Raw genomic sequence first — 5,685 nt, 5'->3', positions numbered from 1 at the left:
GACACCTTGAAAGAAAGGACTATTGATCTATTTCTGAAAAATCAGCCACTGAAAACCCTACAAAACACACTTCTATTCTGACACACATTGAGGTCGTATTAAATGTGACTTATCTCTGTTGCAACTGGTTTGATTTGATTTTTAAGTCAAGAATCTGTTCATTTATTCCATCTTCTATCCTTGCTCCTTTCTGTTCTTCCTCTGTGTGTGTGTGTGTGTGTGTGTGTGTACTAGTGTATATGTGTAATTTCTCTGTAATTCTTTTGGTAGAAAATTTGGAATTTAGTAAGGGTGGAAATGATTTAGTAAGGAAATAAAATGAAATTCTTGACAACTTCAATCTTTTCTCTTGTTATAATGATGTTGTTTCTTGGTCCCATTGTGAGGATTTTTATTTACTTTACATTGAGTTACAATCCATACAGGAGCCTGCATTCTTTGATCTGTATCAGTAGCTGCTTCAAGTTCTCTTCACTTTCAGTAAGAAAGTGTTTGTCCTCCATATATTTGTTATAGGTTGTCCTGGTATAGTGCTGTCGAACAAGCACTAGGCTGTGAACTGCAAAGCTGTAGGTTCAAACCACCAGCTGCTCCTTGGAAACTCTATACAGGGTCACTATGAGTTAGAACCAACTCAACAGCACTTAACAACAACAATAATGTGTCTCCTTCTGATCCTGTTGCCATGTTCCTCTTCATATAGCCCAGCTTCTTGGATTATTTGCTCAGCATACAGATTGATTAAGTATGGTGAAAGGATACAACCCTGATGCTCACCTTTTCTAATTTGGAACCAAACAGCATTCCATTATTCTGTTTGAGAAACTGCCTCTTGGTATAGAACTCTACATGAGCATCTGGAATTTACAATTCTTCACAATACCATCTATAGTTTGTTGTGATCCACACAGTACAATTCCTTTTCAGAGTCAAAACGCAAGTAGACATCTTTCTGGTATTCTTGGCTTTCAGACAGAGTTCATCTGCTACTGGTATTGATATTCCTCATTTCCCATCCTTTTCTGAATCCAGCTTGAGTTTCTGGCACCTCCCAGTTGCTGTAATCGTTTTTCAATCATTGCTATTGTTGTTGTTGCTAAGGGCCATTGAGTCAATAGAGTCTCATAGGGACCCTGTATAGAATTTTCAAGGCTTTAAATCATTGTGGGAGCAGAAAATCACATCTTCCCATGGAATGGCTGGTGGTTTGCAGTACAGTGTTTATCCTACAGAGCCACCACACTCCCTGTTTTTGAATTATCTTCAACAAAATTTTACTTGCCTAGGCCTAGTATATTAATTAAAGGAGCTCTGGTTGCGTAGTGGTTACAAATTGGGCTGTTATCCTCAGGGTCAGCAGTTCAAAACTACCAGCTGTTCCGTGGGAGAAAGATGAGGCTTTCTGCTCCTGTAAAGATTTACAGCCTTGGAAACTCTGTACAGGGTTGCTATGAGTCAGAACCAACTCCACAGCACATAACAGCAACAAAAACAGTATATTAATTAAGGAGCTCTGGTAGCATAGTTGTTACAAGTCAGATTGCTAACCTCAAGGTCAGCAAGTTTGAAACTACCAGCCATTTCATAGGGGAAAGATTAGGGTTTCTACTCCCGAAAAGATTTACAGTCTTGGAAACCCTGTGCAGGGTTGCTATGAGTCAGAAACAACTCCACAGTGAGTCATGACCACCACCAGGATATTAATAAATTTCATAATAATAATTATGATATTGTTCAGTAATGTCTGCATTCTGATGGTTTACTTTTCTATAATACCTGCTTTATATATATATTTTAAGGCTATGGTCTAAAGAGTACATGGATCTTAAGAAATAATGGGATATTTAAAATTAAGGCCAAAATCCTCTAATAAAAAGAATAGATATAATTATTTATCAATTTTTTTACAGTATATGATTATGCTTTGTTCAAATTAATATGTAATTTTGTGTAAAACCAATCTTGACAAGACCTTTTTCCACAATACCTTTTAATGTGAAATATTTGCTGGCATTGTAAAGCACAATGAAATACTCCACTCACTGATGGAGTTCTCAATAAGACCAATGGTAGTGGTGGTACCCACTGTGGGTAAAACATAGCATCGCAGTGTCAATTTAAGTTTGTTTGCTGTTGATGTTTTTAATGAATAAGATAAGCCATGGTTTATGTAATTCAAAGGATACAGAATTGTTTTTTCCCAAAACTCTTTAAATATGGATGTTTTTACTAACATAATCTATCACTCAAACACAATTGATACATCGTTTCAACATAAAATTCAAGTTGTATGTTGTACATGCAAGAACTCTGCTTGGCAAGAGTAGAACAGTACATTGGAAGGATACCCTTGGTAAAAAGGATGAAAGCATGTATATACAAGGTGATCTGAAAGCCACTAAAAGCATCAAACACAAACTTAAAAGGAATATTGAGTTAGTTTGATTGGTATTCACTCTATTTTTATTCCAAATATTCCTTATGTACTAAAACTTAGGAAAATATATTTTCTTCAAGTTTATCATGTTTCCCTATGCTTTATGCCATTTGTTTCTAAAGCATTTAGTATTCTATTTCTAATGGGGTAGTAATGAACTCGGAATTACTGTCTTATGTAACTTTTACTAAGCATGTGTTATAGCCTACTTATTCTTTGGAAATCATTAAATTATATATGATTAATAATTTTTTTAGTAATCACAGTGGTTCTGAATAGGGCTCCGAACCTTAAGGTCAGCGGTTCTAAACTACCATATGTTCCATGGGAGAAAGATGAGGCTTTCTGCTCCCGTAAAGATTTACAGCCTCAGAAACCCTGTACAGGGTCACTATGCGTCGGAATCGACTCCACGGCACATAACAACAACACTAATAACCTAAATATTGGTATGGTGCTCTACTTTATAAGTAGTATTTTTGTTACTGACTTTTAAACAATATTTAGTGATTCCACAATATTTCTTTATAAAGTTGTGATGTCTTATTACTCATTTTGGGATGGATAGGCTATTACATTTACACAACCTATGATTCTTGATTTAATTACACAGTTTGCCATGCTTTTACAAAATATTTCCCTCTGCCACCACTACCACCACTACAGCCACCACCATTAACCCACTTTCAATACATGATTTTGAAAAGCAAATTATCATATATGATATGGATCAAATGCATCATATTTCTTATTCTTAGAAAAATAATTCTTGAAAAATTTAGACTTTTCTGTACTGTTAGTGGGAGTGTTAACACTAGTTTCTTACAAACCATCAAAAATCAAATGGAATACTTGCTTCTCTGTGTCACCATATTTTAAAACTTGTGAAAGAACACTTATGTCTCTAAGGATGGACTGCCTAATAGTTGTCACAAGCCAAATGTGACTAGTGAACATATGAAACATGTTTAGTTAAATTGAGATATGATAAAAACATAAAAGAGACAATGAATTTGGGGGCATTATTTAGAAAAATGCGAGTATCAGGAAAAAATCATCTTTATAATTTAATGATCTCACCAATTGCATAATAAAATTTTTGAAATAAAGTATTTTATTACAAATAATTTAAAATAATTCTTTCTACTTTTTTAACACTACCAGTAAAACATTTAAAATCATGTATGTAACTTACATTTGTGTGTCATATGTTTCTATTGGACAACAATGACACAGAGTTACTTTCCTTCATCATACACATTTTATTCTACTTAAGTGTATTTTGTTTTCCTACATAACTATTTGAATTGTGATGTACTGGATTTTTCAATCATTGAGATTATATTCTGATTTTTATATAATTCTGTTGTTATTTTTCTTGTTAGGGGACATCAAGCCCATCTCTACTCATAGCAACCTTATGTACAACACTTTGACACAAGGCCCAATTCTGCACCATCCTCACAATTGTTGCTATGAATATCGCTTGAAACCTCAGTAGCATTGTTGTTGTTGTTAAGTGCCTTCGAGTCGTTTCCGACCCATAGCGACCCTGTACAGGGTTTCCGATAAAGAAAAAAGACAAAGAAAGTCAATAAATAAGGAAAATGACCAGAATTGAAATAGATGTTCTAAAGCAGGGAATCTATAATTTTGTGGAGAGTGTCCAAATGAAGCGTCAAGAGATTGGGTTCAATGTAGCAAAATCTGGAACCGCAGATCCAGTACACGTTATGGTTAAAACAATGGGAGGTTTTAGGCACTATGGAATTCTAGAATCCAATCATTAAGTTTCAAGAACAGACCTTGATTTAGAAGGAGAGGTTAAAGTAAAGAGTTCCAATCTGCACTAAGAGAAAATATTACAAGGATTTTGTTGCCCTGGTCAAGGTGGCTGTGTTCAGAGTTGGGCTACAGAACCTGTGAGGAAATTGAGGGTGACTAAGGAGCTCTGGTAGCGTAGTGGTTACGATTCGGGCTGTGAACCTCAAGGTCAGCAGTTCGAAACTACCAGCTGCTCCGCGGGAGAAAGAGGAGGCTTTCTACTCCCTTAAAGATTTACACCCTCGGAAACGCTATGAGTCGTTTCCGACTCCACGGCACATAACAACAACAACAACAACAGTAACATCATTGAGAAAAAAGGGAGTAATAGTTGAAATTTTACTCTCTAGAGAAAGTTTGTATATGGAATCCAATATTCATCATATTAACTTAATATGATTACATTATACACCAAGAATTAAAGCTATTACTTTAATTCCATTTTGCTGCTAACCACACAATTGGTGGTTCAGACTCAACAGCCATTCTATGGGAGAGAGATGAGGTTATCTGCTCCCGTGAAGATTTACGGTTCCAGAAACCAGTAAGGATCAGTTTTTCTCTGCTTTAGGGTCATTATGAGTTGGAATTGACTTTATGGCAGTAGGCTTGGATTTTTGGTTTCGTTTGGCCTTTGGCCATAATTAAAATACCTGATTACCACAATTTCCTTAGCAGTATAACTGTAAATTAAAAATACAGAGACTGGAGTTAGCTTTCCCAGGATCATATTTCATTTCTATCAAATACTATCAGTGTTACTTTAAACCTTATTTTCTGGACTCTATTTATAAACCAGTTTAGTGGGAATAAAAAGTGTGTCCATCCCATCAGGAATATGTGAGGCTAAATAAGAATATGCTTAATTTAAAGCAATATAACTGGCAAAATGAATATGTTCTTTTGAATTAGCTTTCGTATATATTTACATTTTCTTAGTATATTACTTTCATTGCTTTATATATTTAAAAGAGTCAATTATGTATATGATACCAATTTTTAAATATTTAACCTAATGGACAACTATATTGTTGTTGTTGTCAAGTACCATTGTGTCAATTCTGACACATAGTGATACTGTATAGGTTTCTGAGGAGCAGCTGGGGGGTTTGAACCACCAACCTTACAGTTCAAACTGATCTTATGGTTGAGTTCTTATTCTATGCAGAACTATATCATATGTCATCATATAATATTATGGAGTTCTGTGTGGCACTGTGGGATAACTCCTGTTAACAGCAACGTCAACAGTTCAAACCTACCAGCTACTCCTCTGAAATCCTAAACATGGTTACTATGAGTCATAATTGACTCAATGTCACTTAGCAACAGCAATATAGCATTAAATCAATTATCATATAAAAATATATGATTCTATTCCTCTTATTAGTTTTAAATGCTCTGGATTCTGTGCCATATATTCT

Source organism: Chrysochloris asiatica, unplaced genomic scaffold (assembly GCF_000296735.1).
Source record: "Chrysochloris asiatica unplaced genomic scaffold, ChrAsi1.0 scaffold00091, whole genome shotgun sequence".
NCBI lineage: Eukaryota > Metazoa > Chordata > Mammalia > Afrosoricida > Chrysochloridae > Chrysochloris > Chrysochloris asiatica.
This window is presented reverse-complemented; position numbering follows the sequence as displayed.